Source organism: Corvus kubaryi, unplaced genomic scaffold (genome assembly GCF_017639235.1).
Source record: "Corvus kubaryi isolate FWS band 111438036 unplaced genomic scaffold, C.kubaryi_AGA036_p1.0 37300, whole genome shotgun sequence".
NCBI lineage: Eukaryota > Metazoa > Chordata > Aves > Passeriformes > Corvidae > Corvus > Corvus kubaryi.
Genome location: NW_024581093.1, coordinates 15,922,151 through 15,940,350, shown reverse-complemented (window position 1 = coordinate 15,940,350; position 18,200 = coordinate 15,922,151). Strand labels below are relative to the sequence as shown.

The window sequence follows — 18,200 nt, the reverse complement described above, 5'->3', positions numbered from 1 at the left end:
TACATTATCCTGGGAAGAACTGCTCTGTGTGTCCTCTCTTTGCAAATACACCATTAATAGTGCTACTGGTCATGGGCTTTAAATGTGACTGTGACCCTTTAAAGGTTCCCAAAAAGGATTATTCCTTTGTAGGGCTTCCTATGAAACGACCTGCCAGGAAGAGAAATGTCTGTATTATGTAAATAAAGCACAGATTGAATAACAGAAGAATAAAGAAGGCTCAAAAGTATGTCAGACAGGGATTTCCGTGGGAGCAATTAAACACACTGAGAGAGTACTCTCTATACATCAACTTAATCCTAACCATGCATTGAGCCAACGTAGCTGTACTTCACCTTCTGGAGAGGAACAGACACATTATACTGAATAAAAGCCATGCATTGTATAGTGCACCACAGTCTGTCTCTCAAGCCTCAGGCCCTAAGTAACTAACCCTAATTAACTCTTGAGTTTGGAGTTCCTGTGCTACTCAAAAGGCCCATGGGAAGTGAACAGTGACAAGATTTGGCCCTTGAAAAGAAGCACCAGTGACTGGATTCCTCCTCCTAATGCCAGGAAACACCTGATATTCTGCAGCATTGAAATTGTAATGGGAAGCAAAGATTTGTCTAAGTAAAATCCTTTGATGGAGACAGCGGTCAAAGGGACAATTCTTTGATGTCTGGAGCTCTTTGCAGCAAAGAATAAAATGAAATATCACATTGCTGTGAGACAGATGGTTTGGGATATGACAGTGGTTCATTCATATTGGGAACACTTGTTACAATGCATTATCTTTTAAAGATACAGAGGAAGCTATCTAACATTTTGTGACTCACCTACAGTATAAACAAGATAATTACCTGGTTCACCTGCTAGAGCTGGGAGATCGATTATAGAAGCTAATTAGAGACCTGTTTTAAGAAGATATGAACTCATGAGTTTTTGTTATGGGTTCTTCTCCTCTTAACACACCACAGAGAAAACCATAGAACAACAGTGATTAGCCTTATTTCATTTTTATGGCTTCTCCCATTCAGAGTGAGACCACAGAAAGTCAAAAGTGTAGCTAATTTACTTTAGCAAGCTAGAAAACGCAAGTTAATTTCCTTGCTTTACTACTTAGAAAGCTCTGCCAGAGCATTAATGTCAAAGGAAAACACAGAAAAAATACGTATCCATCTGGAATATGAGCATAGCTTGTGGTAGCTTGACAAACACAGGCAGAGAACACTGTCACGCTTGCAAGGAGGTAACAGATATTGGTAGTGATCTTTTGAGCTCTTGGTTATTTGTACATGTCAGCAGCACAGCAGAGAGAAGTACCAGGTTGGGATGTTTGGTTTTGGTTTGGTTTGGTTTTTATTTTTTTTTTTCTGGCACTGGAGAATGTTTCTGTCTCCTTTAAGTAGCAGTATTCCTTACGGTTGTTATTCCCAAAAGCAGAACATCCTTAGCACTGCTCATGAACTCCTGACTGCTCATATCTGAACACATCACATGTCTATGATCTGCAGTCAGTTCCCAGATCCACGTGTGCTGTCATACTCCAGCAGGAATTACTGTTGAATCTGTTGAGTCTGCAAATTTCAACACAGCATCTCTACCGACACGTGGGATGAGAAACACAAATTACTTTGGGAAGGCAGAAAGACTTTAATAATTAGTACTCAATTCCCCAGTGCCCTGCTGTCTGGTGTAAGCTGCAGCTCTGAGCAGGGCACTCAGAATTCCAGCCCACTGAAATGAGAAAGATCTGACAGATCTAAGCCACCAGACTTGGGTGTGAACTTGCACAGGCACTTGGAGATCCCAAGGAGCGAAATGTGGCCTGAATTGTACCTCGTTAGACACCTGCAGCAGAGCTATAAAAAGACCTTGGCATTTTAGCCACACGATTGTAAACTAAACCCTGCATTCATCAGGAAGATCTAAATAATTTAGATTTTCACCAGACTGGTTTTGAGAATGTTTGCCCAAATATTGCAGACACCAAGCAATGAGACACAAAACTGCGTGAGCTGGGAGGTACAAATTGGGTATTTCATCTCTCCCACGCACAGCCAAGGGAAGCATCATTCAAGGACCTTGTCTGCTGTTACCAGGTTGCATACAAAACATGAAGCTTCCCCTGCTTCCCCTGCTCTTCTCCCGAGTGCTGACCGAGCACCAAACTGCACCTCTGTGGCTCCTGTCACAGCTGGCTCATTCAGTCCTTACCTGGTCACTGAATCAGTGGAAGGAGCACGAGTGAGTGACTGGTTCTGGTGAGCAGAACACTGATTTGAGTAAGGGAAATGTCAGGTCACATTTGCTGCCTCCATTATTTTTAAATAATAAGCTTTATAGCTTATGTAAATTCAATAAGGTAAATATGTTATTATTGCTTAACCGGTTTGGGGCAACGTCCTGCCCCAAAACATGCTATATATGCTGTTTCAGGCAATCTGGTAGGTGACACTCTCCCTCTTATCTTAATCTTAATTCTGTAAACTGTCTCCAAAACAATAAATATTCCAGGCTGGATGACAAGGGATCAGCCAGCCTGGCTGTTCTGCGTCAGGCCAATACATTGATGTTCGAGGTTGACTGTCCAGTGAAGCCCATGCAAGTGAGGTACATCAGGAAATGTAAACTGTATTGGACATAACTGGTTAACAGGGTTAAACAAGAGCAAAATCCCCAGAAATTCAGCACTGAAAGATTGTCTTTGGATGTGTCCCAAAGCAGAAATGGATATGAAGAGGGTGTAATGGATGGAGACAGACTCTGTAGTTGTACAGTTGCCCTCACTCAAAGAATTTCAGTGCCTACAGAATTCATCAGCAAGCAAGAAAAACCTTCACAGTCTCAAAGGTACTCAATTACTGGACTTACCTGCCCGGCATGGTATTTTCCTGTATCTATGGCTCTTGCACATGCAGATGCTCAGCTACTCATCAATGAGATTTATACTTCTGCAAAAGCTGGACAGTAACAGAGCTAAGTACCTGGAGTCCTGGGGGACAAGGAGCTGTGCCTGAGGCAGCAGAGTGTCCTGGGGCCAAGGAGGCCAAGGGTGGCCTGGGGGCATCGGGAAGAGCCTTGGCAGCAGGTCAGGGAGGGGATCCTGCCCCTGTGCCCAGCCCGGGGGCACCTCTGCAGTGCTGTGTCCAGCTCTGGATCCTCAGCACAGCAGGGCCAGGGAGCTCCTGGAGCGGGGCCGGCGGGGGCTGCGCAGCTGAGGAAGGGCCTGGAGCAGCTCCGTGCCCAGCACAGGCTGAGGGAGCCGGGGCTGCTCAGCCTCGAGAGGAGCCCCAGCTGAGAGGGGCCCTCAGCCCTGGGTGTCCCTGTGTGCGGGGAGGGCTCCGAGCAGGGCCCGGGCTCTGCTCCGGGGCCCAGCAATGGCCCCAGAGCCACGGGCAGGGCCTGAGCCCAGGGAGCTCCCCCTGCACAGGAGGCAGAACTTCTGCCCTGGGCAGGGCCCAGCCCTGAGCAGATTGGCCAGAGAGGCTGTGCAGTCTCCTCCCTGGGGATATTGCAGAGCCCCATGGACACACTGCTGTGCCCTGTGCTCTGGGATGGCCCTGCTGGAGCAGGGAGGTGGCACCAGAGGAGCCCCTGGGGGCCCCTCCAGCCTCACCCATCCTGGGGTTCTGGGATTCTGTGAACTCCTGTAGCCAAATTAGCACCTCCCATTAAAAGACTGAAAGCCCCCAGACACAGCCCAGGAAATGAGAAGGGCATCCACAATGTCTTAGGTTGTGAGAGGACAGCATGGTGGATAAATTGGAAAGTAAAGATTCTTTTCCTGTTGAACACAGCAATGGTAAAAAAATCTATCAGTAAATATAATATTGCACTTTAAAGCAGGCCTGACAGCAAGACCAAGCTGTGCTTGTGTTTAATGGTCATTAATCTCTGCTGAAAAAAGGACTGACAGTTCTCTCTTTCCTTTTGACTTAGAGATCCAGTGAAAGCGTTCACGAGAGCCAAAATCAGGTTATCAGTGTACCAATGCAGGATGCCAAAGAAAACTCTTATTGAAATCAAAGTAGGAAAGGGAAAAAAAGAATAAGTCTCCCAATGCCACCCGACAACACAGAGTTAAAGAACAGGGGGAGGAATATTATATTTAAGAGACCAGAGTTATATCAATGTGAAGGTTTTATGTAGTGGGCCTTTGTCAATCAGACAAAGGCTGGATTTTCACCTTAGCTTCTTAAATACCCCATCCAATAATTAATTTAACTGATATGGGACAGCTATATTATCCCTGAATAAAGTGATTTGTATAGATCTAAAAGCAAATGCCTTGGCAAAAGACAGAGTTGATCATTATTTCAAAGCTCTTATTTTTCCCCTACTCTTAAGACTTGGGAAATTATTTATTTGACAATCTGAAAATAAAACTTGAGCTCTATTAGCATGTAGACTGCTCAATAAAATGGAAAAAAAGTCAGAGAGAGGATTAATAAATTACATGCTAGAAATGGGAAACAAGATTAGAGGTGACATTTTGGCAGTGTCTTCCTCACAGTGAAGGAAAAAAATGAAACAAGATTAGTTGGAGAGGAAAGAGGGAGTCAATCAGTAGGAAAAATGAATTTAGGAAAAGTGAGAAAACCTGTGAAAAATGGAGGGGTTGATTGGGATAAAGGGTGCTACAAAACTGCTCTGTGGCAAGGAGGGACATCACTGCTCTCCAAAGATAAACCCTCAGTGAATTGGGGGTAAGATGTGGGCTGGGGGATGATGGGCTGGTGGCAGAAAGCCCAGTGGAGGGGACAGCAGTGAAAATTGGGGCTGCTCTTGGTGCTGCCAAGACAAGAGGAGCGAGTTCCCCCAAGGCTGGTTCCGTGTCCCTCCTTCCTCCCCTCTCCTCTGCTGCCACAGAGGAAGGGTAACATAAGCACAACCACAACAGCCCGTGTGGATTCACAGACTGAGGCAAGCCTGGATTTTCGGTGTGTTTGTTTTCATGGCTCACCACTGATAGATTATATCCCACAGCACATCTCCAATCTGCATATCAGGGTTCCTCCAGCACATTACTATGGCAACACCTTTTGGATCAGGGATATTGGACATCACTGGTTCTTTCTGCTTTCAGCAGCAACCTGAAGGAGCCTTGGGCTGCTCCTCTGCCAACCAGTGGATCTCTTCTTCTTCAGCTTCCTCACCTCCACCACGAGGGCTTGGCTCCATCAGCTTCCTCTGTCACTGTGAAGATGATTTCTTTTCCCTTCCTCCCTCTCTTGTCGTGGCTGCTTCAAGCCTGTCCTAAGGATGAACACATGGGCAGTTTAAGAAGATGCATTTCAACTGCTAGACCCAGATTATCATCTAAACTGATAATTATTGCTAATTGTGTGTGCTTACAACAGGGTACTGCTACCATGAAAGTAAAGTTTGCATGTCAGGCATGCTGTGAACAAGCTTGGGATCAAGAGCAAAATAATTCATAGCTATAAAAATAAACCTTTTTGGGACAAGTGTTGCAAGAGCTACTATTTGGTCACTCTTCAGCGTCAGTTTTAGTCCCTGATTGTCTCAGGCCTCCAGTCAGTCACCTGTGAGATCCTAAGGAAAAAAGGAAAAAACCCAAGAATAAAAACCTAAAAGGCCTTTTGTTTTGACCATATTCAAATTTATGGGAATCATTCCACTACAAGCCTAGTTAGTCCTTCCACAAACATCTGAACAGTTCAGGACACTGAATGTGGGATCCTGCTGGAATTCATCTCTACATGAGCAATCACCTGAAAAAGACTATTCACCCGGACAAGAGCACATCTCACTGCCTTTGCAGGTATCAGTAAAATGCCCATTATAGTTTCTTGTGTTCTTCTGCAAGACGCAGAGTTCAGGAGATGTATTCTGTATGCAGGAGCAATTACCATCCTCTAAAATGCTCATGTTCCGACAGCAATTACTCCACAGCAGCTAAGAAACAAGGTAGATGATTTTCCCCTGTAATTTAAAAGCAGGATTTAACTAGCAACAGATTGCCATGCCTTATAAATGTTGACTTTTGGAATCATAATTCCTGTAACTTTGTCTTCACTGAAGAGTTACATCAATTTGTCAATGAAATTGAGAGTAGTTAATGTATAAAAGGTAAATTTTTATGTCCTAAGTCAGCAGTAATATTATACTGCTGAAATATTTATTAACCTTGAGAATTTGAAATGAATGCATGGTTTGCTTATGGTCTTAATGGGACATCATCTCACCTAAACCCAAAATGCAGGTAGATGTCTAGTATTTTTTTTTTCATTCATTGCCAGCCTATTGACATAATTTTATTTTCAAGAGTATTTTATTTTGAAAGATAATATTTTTCTAGCTTGTATCACAGCCCACTTTTAATTAGGATGAGAGACAAATTGAAATTAGCCTTTATTTTCCTTTCTCACAAAGTGTTCTCTATTCCCTATTAGTTTCCCACAGAGAATTTTTTTTAATGAAGAGGCTTTGTTTTAGAATTTGTAATCTCCTGGACAGACTTTATAATGATGAAATATAAGTGTCTTTCCTACCATCACCTGCTGTGTTTGGAAAGCTTCATATAAGGCAAGGGGTAAAGTAAATCTCCAGTTCCCTGGGGGTCAGTTTGCAGAACAGGCAGGTACATACATTGTGTAATCTCTTAAAACTCTGCAAATGGAGCTTATCCTCTTGGCCTACTTGCTCCTTAAAGTGGTGGCAAAAACATTCTAAAACAAGAGCAACAGTTCAGCAGGGGAGATGCCAGGCAGCCCTTGACCAAATGCAAAATACCCAGAAGTGTTCATTAGATGATTGAATGACAGAGTTCCCAGTTTGGGTTGGGAGGGACCTTAAATCTCACCCCATTCACATCCTGCCATGGGCAGGGACACCTTCCCCCAGACCAGGTTGCCCCAAGCCCCGTCCAACCTGGCCCTGAACACCTTCACTTCCACACCTCTGACCTGCCATCAAAACTCTGTTACACACCTACAAATTCCCCATTGTTTAAAGAGGTTCTCAAGAGAATCCTTCCTAGATTTTTAATCCATCTTGACCAAAGGCCTTAGGGCAAGATTCAGCACTCAGACCTGACAAAACTTTTGTTATAGAACACATAAGAAATACAGTTTAGTCTCGACATCACAATTTGAAGGCTTTAAGTTATCAAAACACAACCAGAGAGTCTACATTCCCAATCTGAACCTTGCATGTCTGGACAATTAACCACGCACTGAGTGCACATGCATTTCTGAGTGACACTCACACTCGTATCAATAAGTTTTCAAGACACTGGGCCGATTTTTTTCAACATTTTTTTTCTTTTACTGACCCTAAAAATCTTATTACAGTGATCTAGCCAAAAATGCGCCTGATATAGTGTTGCCTTCACACCTGGAATGAAGAACCTGGTGCTGTGTTCTGCAGGTAACAGTTGTACAAATCAGATGCTAAATTCCAAGCCTGTAAGATGCAAGGGAGAAGATTTCTTTCGGAAAAGTACATCAGGAAATGTTTAGCATTTTGTGCATTGTGGAGATACAAATATAATACAGAATTAAAAGTAAAGAAGGAAAAAATTGGCAGGAAGAACCAATGATTTGAAAAAGACATTGGACCAAACGTGAAAGTACAGTTAATGACCACACTTTTCAGTCACTTTGATATAAATTCTGAAGAGGAAGGAATCACTAAAATATGGCATGGCAGTAGAAGTACAATTTGCACACAATGTAATAAAGAAGAAAAGAGAGAATCAATTAAATTTGGCAGAAAGACAGATGTGATGAAGCTACTGGTTAAAAAATGGCCCCATTATTTTCATTTTTTATCTTAAAAGTGGAAGATTTCTAGGTGAGGATATTACACTGGAGATTTAGAAAAGTCATGTAAGCTTTGGATAAAAGGAAATTGGATAAAGAAATGAAGGAAGAAGATGCAGAAGAAAAATTGTTTCTGAACATTAATGCTATGTCCTAGAGGGTAGTACATAGCAGGACATGCAGCAGCAAGCACTGTAATAAAATCTCTAAATGCAAAAAGTAATCAAAGCTTAAGGAGCTAAAGCACTCACAAACACAGGGGTACATAAGAGTAAATGAAGTTAAAAGACTGTAACAATGATGAAAGAAAAGAGAATAGGCTGAAATTGTATTTGAAATGGTTTTAGAATATGTATAAGAAAAGAAAAGAGGTTTACAAGGGCTGGAAGGAGTATTGTAGTAGGGAAAAGAGATACAGAACACAATTTTTTTTTTTTTTTTTTTTTTTTTTTTTTTTTTTTTTTTTTTTTTTGCCAGGGGATGACACTAAAAGAAAATAAAATTGTATAAAAAAAATGCCAGAGAGGTATCAAAGGGAATCAGTTTCATATAAAAGAGGATCAAGAAATAACAGTACCTGAAGATTGACACAGCTTTAGAGTGAGCTGAGAGCTGTCCCAGAATTCCAAATAAAATGGCACTGGGTCAGGTAAGACTCTCAGAGAGCTGCACAGATGAAACTACTTGAGGAAATAATTATAAGGACCCCAACATCAATATTCTAGGAGAAAAATTCACTCCTGTATGGAGGATCTTTGCAAGTCCCTGGCAGTATTTAAGATTTCAGGCTTAGTAATTAGAGTTCCCCAAGTCTCATAATAGAACTCAGAAGATCTGATAAATACTATGAACAGCCAGGAGATAAAATTTGCAGAGATGACACAATTTCTTAAGATGTACAAGGTGACAGGACATATCCTGGAAGTGTGATTACTCAAAGCTGAATGAAGGCACATCACACAACACAAAGTGAAATGACATGGGGTTGGAAAGAATTATTTAAGCATCTTCTATTCATTGCTAAGTTGTAAATGAACTTCTTACAATAAAGAGCAAAAAAAGAATCTCATTAATTTGGGACTCTTCAATGGAACCTTATTAAAAGGAAGAGAGAACGATTCTACAATTTCTCTAAATTGCTGCACATTGGGAGAGACAAGAGCTGTAAAGACATGTGGTGCATGTGTGTGCATGTGTTTGTGATTATTGCCAGTCTCCCTCACAAAATTAGTTTGTAATGAGATTAATAATACATGGTCAGATGCACTTTGTATCCAGCTGAATGCTATAAAGCATGGAAAATGGGAAGAGGAGAAGGTGATGGAGTAAAACAAAAAATCTGTGCGGATAAACCATCTCACTGATTTCTTATTCTTCATTCTCTGAACATTGCAGATAGCCTTGAGAATTCCTCAGGTGTGAGGAACTAAATCAAAAGCGCCACAAAAAGCAGAGAGAACAGTAAATTGTGACAACTCCTAGAGCTGCACCAAATCTGTAATTACACAACAAACCTTGCCATCAAAAACATATTAGAAGGCAAAGTGCTTGGGAGCCAAAAAATCTGTCATGGGGAGGGTATTCAGTATTCCAAAAACATGATTACCCAAAGGCAGCTTAGGTACAAACTTCTGTGCCCTCCCAGCTCCTCAGTGGGGCCCTGGGAAGACACAGCCAAGTTCTTTGTTAAAGCTGAGCAAAGCCTTGCACACAAACAGCGCCCCTTGGTGTTGATCATGAAATCTAAGGGAGGAGAGCAGGCAGAGACACCATAATATTGAAATTGTTTTGTATTCAAAATGACAAACGGATAGGGAAAAGCTCTGTATGCTCATTACAGCAATGGCTCCTTGGCTGGTGTCCCTGCTAGAAAAGCACTTGTCCCCTTCTGTGGGGTGTGAGGGCACTGCCAGAGGAAACTCATGCCTCTGATATTTAATTTACTGCATGACAGAATGCTTTGAAAAACAAAATGAAACCTTTGCTTCTCTAAATAATCCTCCCTCCCCCACTGCAGTCATTGTCTTTGTAATATTTTATGGCTTGTCATATAATACTCTGGGATATTGTCCTACAGAGGATGTGACTGGACTGCTGAAATGAAATACCTGTGTGGTGTTCCCTGCCCGTGGAACCACTGGAGCAGTGGTAGATGAGGCTTTGTGCATTTCTTAATATTTTATTTTGAATTTTTTTCCATTTTTGTAATAAAGAATGAAAAAAAAAAAGAAGCAAAGAAGAAAACAAGCTTCACATTGATTTAGGACTTCAGGGAGAAGAATAAAGCTATTCTATCTATTTTATAAATGCAAATATGCTTATAACATTGATCTCAACAGTGTAAATCAATAATACCCAGAGCTTCCCTGTCCCCCACAGATTGTCTGCAAATTATAAATGGTGGTTACAAAAGTATAATCACGATGAAATATTATCAAATCTCATATTCTACTCATGCTGTAATTCAAAAAAGGAGCAGATATCTTGGAATTTAGAGTTTTGATGTTTTAATGAGTGCACTATGTTTTTTCTAGTGAAGCACAACCAATTAAATTGAGCATCCAATCTTTTGCTGAAGGAACAGTCTGCAGCTTCCAAATGACTGCAATTCTCTCTTTTCCCATTATAGGAAAATATTTTTATCCTGTCACCAAGCTCAGTGCACTCAGAAGCATGAAGCAGCTGACAGATAACATAAGTAGTATTCAATATAATCAGATTGGGCTGTGCATCTGACACAAGGAGCCATTGGGAGACCCAAGGAAACACTAGAACATATCTTGGAATTCCATCTTTTATTGTGGGATAAAAAACCAGTGTTTCTCACCTTTTCCAGAACTTCAGTCCTGATCAAAATTAGCCTTTTGGAAGTGTTTCCAGATCCCTGTGTTTGTTGAAAACCTTGCCTACTAAATATTTTAGAAATATAAAGGTCCCTAGAGAACATCACTGCTAGAAAATCTGACACACGGGATGTCAGATACTTCCAGGCTTAGAAGAGCTTAGCTAAGGATCTTGAGCATCTAAACTTTGGACTGTATTGAATTTAGACCTGATTTATCTGGTCTCCTACAGAAAGACTGGAAGACCAAGAATCCACACCTCTCCAAGCTTGATCCACTTCTCCTATCCACCTTCCTCAGATTCTGGAGAAAGGGAAAGATGAGGGTCACATTTCTGCTTTTTGCTCTTTGGGGAACTCCATGTCTGGATCCAGCACTGGGCCAGCAAAACATCCAGATCATTAAAATAGAATCATAGAATGACTTGAGTTGGAAGGGATCTTAAAGATCATATTTCATGGGCAGGGACACCTTCCACTGTCCCAGGCTGCTCCAAGCCCCAGTGTCCAGCCTGGCCTTGGGCACTGCCAGGGATCCAGGGGCAGCCCCAGCTGCTCTGGGCACCCTGTGCCAGGGCCTGCCCACCCTGCCAGGGAACAATTTCTTCCTAATATCCAATCAAACCCTACTCTCTGTCAGTGGGAAATATTACAAAGACCACTGTAAATAAAATGTCTCTTAGTGAGAATCATAATTAGTTAATTAATGTGTTCATAGCAGACCACAAGCAGTAAGTCTTGCCTCCATATTCATAGGTAATAATGCTGAAAGCGTTGAGCACTTATTTTTCCTCTGTTAAAAGCTCAGGTTTAGTCTCTCCCATTTAAAATAAGAGTAGCTTGAAATCTTCTTTGTGTTGTAGAGAATGGAGGTATGGGAAGGTTATTACAGTGCTGATAAATAAGACAAGTAATTTTACCACTTGTTTAGCAGCGTTTGAACATTATCACCTTCCTCTCTGTCTGCTTTACAGTTAAGCCACATACAAGCTTCAGGTTAAGAGGTATACTTTTTTTTTTTTCCAGAAGGACAACTAGCCAGTTGTTTTCTGACTTCTGAAACCACACAGAAGGAAGTTTTGGAAGATGTTGAAGGCAGACACGAGCCTGAGGACAGACTCCATCAATAACTCAGGAAACAGATGTTACAGTATTTGTTTAGGCTTTCCGAACTAGTCTGATTTTTATTTTTTTACTTTAGTTTGAGAACTTCTTTTCCATGTTCATGTGTTTATTTTTGTTGAACAGTTTCACATTTCTGCTAGGGAAAAAGAAAACAAACCACAAGATCACACTTGAAACACTTGTGTGTTTGTTTTGCTGAGCCCAGAGGTGACACACCACCAGAGGTCTTTGCACATCTATTGCAATATTTGAAGTTGCTGGTGCTTTTTAATGAAGCTGTTCTCCCAGTAAGCCCCTGGGAAGGGAAATGCTATTATAGCAGTTTATTATAGCTGAAGCACACAGGAGGACAGTGTAGAGCAGAACAGGGACTTGAAATCGCCTTTCAAATTACAGGGCTTGAACTTCTGTCTGAGGTACTTCCCAATCCTTTCTCTTCCTCTGCCCTCTTCCCACAGCCAGCTGCCCAGCACCACAGGCTCTGCTCCCTCATGTTCTCCATCTCATTTCCCTCTGGGCGTGAGACCACTAAATCATTTAAATCATCTGGGACTTCTCAGAGAGTTAAATGGAAGAAGGCACATTCTGAGTACAACCACTCCTGACACACCAGCCTGCCAGACACTCAGCCTCTTAGAGGGGACACGAGAAGTGGGATGGAAAGAAAAACCCCTGAAATTCCAGAAATGGATTTCAGAAGCGTCACAGAGATGGTTTTCCACACTTTTTGGATTCTTCACAGAGCTAAAAAAAGGATTCCTGGGAACATGGTGGATGTTTTCAGCTATGTTTTCACCTGATTCACTATGGCAGCTGGGGAAATTTTTTCAGTGTAAAGGCCCTTACTAATGTTCTAAGCTTGGGTAAGCTAATATGGTACTATGTGATCAATATAGTATTAAGTTATATTATACATCATATGTATTGTATGACACTAGAGAAACACATATACCAACATAAAAGTAGAAGAGGATCTCAGCCACTAAAGTTGTGGGTACAGCTTGCACTTTATCTCTGAGGAAAAGAATAGCTTCTTTCTTAAAACATGCATAAGAACATGGTGGGATTCTTGGGATGTCCTGTGCAGGGACAGGAGCTGGGTCCTGATGGGTCCCCTCCATGATGGGTGTCATGTCCATGATGGGTCCCCTCCAACTTGGAATATTATGTGATTTATTTGCAAGCTGACTCTGTGTAATTCTCCATCAAACTCCGTTCTTGCATCATAAGGCCTCTGAAAACTTCCCTTGTGCTTTATATGAAGAGCCAATAATTGGCCTTATTTAGTTTAGATGAAATAAATAATTTCACAGCCACTTCTCATATAATAAGGTTGGCCACAGCCTGGTTTTTTCTCCCCAGCTTGTATATTTTTGTTTGGAGTGAACATAAAAGAGCATTTTCTCGCATGCTGAGTGTTCATTAAAACCACTTCCAAATCTTTGCAGCCATTAGGGTCCTCACTATGTTCTGATCTTCCTGTCATATTGATTTAACCATAAAAACAATCCTTTCTTCTAATGATAATAGTAAAGTTATTAACTGAAAGTTATGAAGGACAGCTCTTCATCTAAAGACCTCAACTACTTGAAAAGGTTTCATAAAAGGAGTAAAATAACCAATCAAAAACCAGAAGACCTCTAAAGAAACAAGAGTAAGTGACTATGAAAATCACGTTCTTTCTCCCAGAAGCCCATTTCAAACTGGGCATTACCTACCTGGGAATTCCTTATTTGTTCCTCATGGTGGTATGCACCTGCTCCTTGAGCTTGGACAGTCCTGACAGTGGCATTAATAATTAATATAAACACCTTGTAAGTAAATGGAGAACTCCAGAGCTCTGGTGTCTCCAAAGAGGCACTATTAGAAGCAGGTAAGAACATAACTAAACAGGAACAGCATTTCCAAGTTTCCACTTGGGAGTTGCTTCCAGTTTCTTCAGTTCCTCTTCCACTGAAGCCTAAGAAATATTTCCTTTGTAAAATTATAATTTGATATTCTTTTGGGTTAGGAGTCTGAGCAAAATTACTGGTGGACTTTCCAGTACTCAGACTGCTTGAGGATGTCTTCCTCTGGCTGAGCTGACACACTGCTCACTGTAGTCGATGTTGCCTTGCTGCTCAAAGGATATGAACATGGTAAAGTAATAGAAAAAGAAAAAAAATATTATTTCTAATGATCAGACAAACTGATAAAAGTTCTCTGTTCCTACCTCACCTCTGCTCTGATTGGGTACTGCTGATTACTTCTCAGGGAAAGAGCTAAGAACAATTATGACAAAATTACGGAAGTCATAACTTTAATGTCAAGACAGAAATATTGTGGTGCAGACCACTGTAATAAATGTTAAATTGTTGTCAAGAAAGAGCTAGATAAATTATATAATCCATTCTCCACATCTTACTGAGCATACAGAGCTGTAACTATTCTTCTATTAGATTCTGCCTAGGCTGACAAATTGTATGCTAATGGATAAAATCTTAATCACAGAAATAAGGGCATGAAAATCATTCAGTTTAGCTGAGATGCTTCATAATTTTCAGTTACTCTTTCACTTGTCTTAACTCATATTGGTAGTTCAGTCACACACCTCATCATCCCCTGAAAACTCAACAACCTCAGCAACTCCTCTGTAAAATTTTCCTTTTAACTCCAGTTTACTGTTGATGCCTCTCTGAAGAATTTTGTTACTGTACATTAAGGCCATCCTATAAAAACACAATTTATTTTACTACATTATAAAAGAATGCCAGTTATCCTGACACATCTGTGTTATCTGTGGGGTCCTGTGGGAAATAGTGGTGCAATAGCAGGGAATATGTTGCAATTTGTTTGGAAGCATTTTTACAATCACCAGGTGAGCGAGTAATTGCTCACATGAAAATGGGGATCTCAGTGCCTTATCTCAAAGATGGGGATGGCTCTGTGTGCACAGAGCACCAGCAACTGCTTTTGAATTTCTGTGGCCAATCTAGCTGGATAAAGAAAAGGAAAATAAAAGAAATAAGTCATGGAAATGGAGGTTCCTATTAGAAGTAAGCTGGGGAGTTTTCACCAGGACAGGACACTGTGAGCAGCTGAATCCGAGCAGTTCAGTTCTGTTATCTGATGTTGACCACGGCTCTGTGCATGGGGGAGGCTGAAGCTATTTAAGCCCAGCCTTGCTCAGCCAGACTCTGCTGTAGCATGGCTACACCAACTGCAGAGCTGGGACATCTCCAGTTTAACAGGATTCCTCAGAGTCATAACCTGAATTACCATAATCTTCTGACAAAGGCTGGGATTTAATGAGAGCGATTGAGGCAAGCCAAGTATCCCCTAATGAGGGAAGGCAAGAGCGCAGGAAACCGAGGAGTTTTTCCTGTTGAAAGCAAGATATCATTCCTGACTCAGGAAGAAGTGGGGAGTACATTACCGGCAAATACTTTTAGACTTTGAGGAGCTTTCTCTCCCTCCTGCTGATCTGCCTAGTGGGTTTTGCTCTCTCAGTCTCACTCTCTGAACTGCACAGTTCTTATGGCTCCCAGCTAGGAAGCAGGAGAAGGACTTACTCCTTTCTTACCTGCTAACATTACATGCACACAGACTATTAGTGCTTAGCTTCAAGAGGGAGCATGCTCTGCCAAAGGTATTATTGCCTCACCTCACAGGCATGGAGGATCACAGCTTTCTTGTAAGACTGCCTGAATTTTCTTGGGGAAATAATCTAATGTAAAGCTAAAACTAAAAAAAAAAAAGAAAAAAAAAAATTAACAAAATTGGCTTTGTGCTAAAACATTTGGAAAAATAAAATATTTTTTATATTCTTTCTCCTCTGAAGCAAAATACTTTCAAAAATAAAAGTTCAACAGCTCAGACATCCCTCTGAGAAAGCGGCTCTGTTGGAAAATGTCAATTATCTCTAGGTGGAATTAAAGGAGTTTAGTTCACTCTGTCTCCCCCACATACATTGACAACGCTCTAAAAAACAACTTACAATGTTATCTCCTGGCCACACACTATTTTTAATGGCTCTTTTTTTAGTTGGTTGATTTTATTTCTTGTTTTAGGCAATTTTCAGGAAATCTTAAGCTTTCCTCCCATTTCCTAGTTGTAATTATTCTGCATACACTTGTGATATATCAAGAACTCCATTTCCACAGCCCTGTGTTCATAATGATGTGTTGTTCACAACTGGTGATCACCCTAAGGTTTGTAATGCTATAAATAGAAGTTGAGAAGCAAGGCACATCCCTATTGTTACAATGTGCTGAACAAACAAAAGGCAATGCTTTGTATTCAGTAAATGGACTATTATCTTGTCCTTCAGTACTCAGATGCTTTCCCTTAGTAAAAAAATTTAATAGATAATTTTACAGCTGAATAACATTTGACCTTGGAACTGCTCATTGAAATCAATGAGGCAAGCTGATTTTTATGCAGCATGTATGCACTAAAAAGGCACTTTAGGCAATTCCAAACATGAGACAGCATAGCAGGAAACACTGAGAGTTCCTTGAAACATGAAAGAGCTTGTGCGCTCTACAAGCCTTGTAGTTACTTCTTTGTACACTTCTAAACAAGTGTTATGTGTTTAATCATAGCGGGACTCATAAAAAATGTCCACGATTGCCGCATGTACAAGGAGATGTAGTGATCCTAAGAGTTTCATCACAGCAGACTATTTCTAGCAGTTTGGGTGTTTTTTTAATTGAAAAGTCTCTCCAAGGACTATCAGCATGGGGTTTTTTTCCAAGACAACAAGTACTGCTAAATGGACTTGTTTTCATAAGAGCTCAGCTGAAGCCTGCTATGATAGGCTCGTATTATTAATATTAAATCTCTACATTTTGAGCTTGGAAATCCAAACCCTTACCATACTATTAATGTGTCAGCATATCTTTTAAACATCATGGTTTTTATTTGTAGGTTAATTCTTCTTTGTCACTTGAAGCCACTCTTCACCAGAAAGCAAAATCATTGATCCAGCTATTGAGCTTGTAGTAATTCAGATGATTTCCTATTCCTGGAATAAACCCCCACATAAACAGTGTATTTAACAGATTCATAATTTCTGGACACCCTAATCTTCAGAGTGACTCTGGTCAGACCTGAATTAATGGCTCATGAAGGTATAAAAGCCAGTGTGAAATGAGATTCAAACCTATATGTGGGTTTGAAATCAAAAAGGAAATTTGGATCTGGGAAAAACCAAATAATTGGTTCTACTCAACTGGTCACCCTCCTTGCCAGACACATTTAGTGTAACAAACTTCAGCAACATTTAGCCCAGAGAAATCAAACCCACCCTTAATCCCTGCTGCCTGAGGTCTGCTGGAAGACCACTAAAGTTCCCATTCCAGTTTTGAAACACCAGGTTCTATAACATGGATCAATTACCCCCTACATGATACAAATTACAAATTAATTTTTTGCTGATTGTTATACACTTAATTCATTTTCGAGAACAACTCGCTAGAGCATAAATGTCAATTTCATTATTATTTTTTTAAAACTAGGATTCAATTTTGCATTTCTATCATATTCAAAAAAATAATTTTCAATGTAACACAGTGGGATATTCATATGTGCTCAGAAGCTAATGAGGTATGGGAAATAGATATGCTATCATAAAAGGAAAATTACTAAATGAGAAAAAAAGATTTTAAAAAGGATCTCTTCAAGTGAAAAAGAACAATTTCATCACCAAATGGGACTGCTTCTTCACTGTATCTCTGGTTTTTGTCATCCCATGCGGCCTGTTCATTTATGTAACTATTTTGGAACATTCTCCTGCTTTCACTGATTGAAAGAATCCTGTTCATTAAACATCTTTCTAAAGTGTTTAAAAAAAAAAAAAGCCAAGGTAAAGAATTGTATAAAGACCCTTTAAAAAATAAAACTGTGCCCATTCTCTTTTGGTAATTCTGTTTTGACTATAGCACGTAAGTGCTTCTCTAGACCAGCAACACAGTGAGGGGAGCACACAGCTGTGCTGCTCAGGAACACTCCCTGGTTACTGCTCAGTGAGCTGAGAATTCTCCTTCTCCTCCTGTGGCCTGAGTGCCCCTTTTCCCTTCAGACAGACTGGTTGCTCAGTGCTTTTCCAGCTCCTCACCATATTCCAGTTCTAATGAAATCTCTGTTTGGCTTAGATTTGCCTGCTTGCAAAATAAATTCTGGCAATTGCACAAAGACCAGATCATTTGTGTGAGCTGATCCAAAGGCTCGGATGTTCCAGGTGAACATGAGCCCTGGTGTTATGACAATACCTGATGAAAGTCTGAACTCCAATTTAAGGTGTGACCCTCCAACCAACTGGCAACAGTTGTTGGAAAAGTACTGTTACAGCTGAATTAAAAATTCTCTTTAATTAAGAGCTACATGTTCAGAGAAAGTTAGTGAAAGATGTCTCCAAGCAGAGTAAGAAAAATACATATTCATATTCTGATAAGGTAATCAAGATGTTGATGTTAATATTA

General features: G+C 40.7%; 1 long non-coding RNA gene across 1 annotated transcript in view; it reads right to left on the bottom strand.

Annotated features, from left to right (window-relative positions):
* Positions 1-3,496: 3,496 nt before the first annotated feature.
* The window catches only part of LOC121664363, a 48,039-nt gene continuing 33,335 nt past the window's right edge, over positions 3,497-18,200 (bottom strand). Inside the window, exon 3 of the long non-coding RNA XR_006015984.1 lies at positions 3,497-5,241. This is a non-coding gene — a long non-coding RNA (uncharacterized LOC121664363). The remainder of the gene's footprint in view (positions 5,242-18,200) is intronic.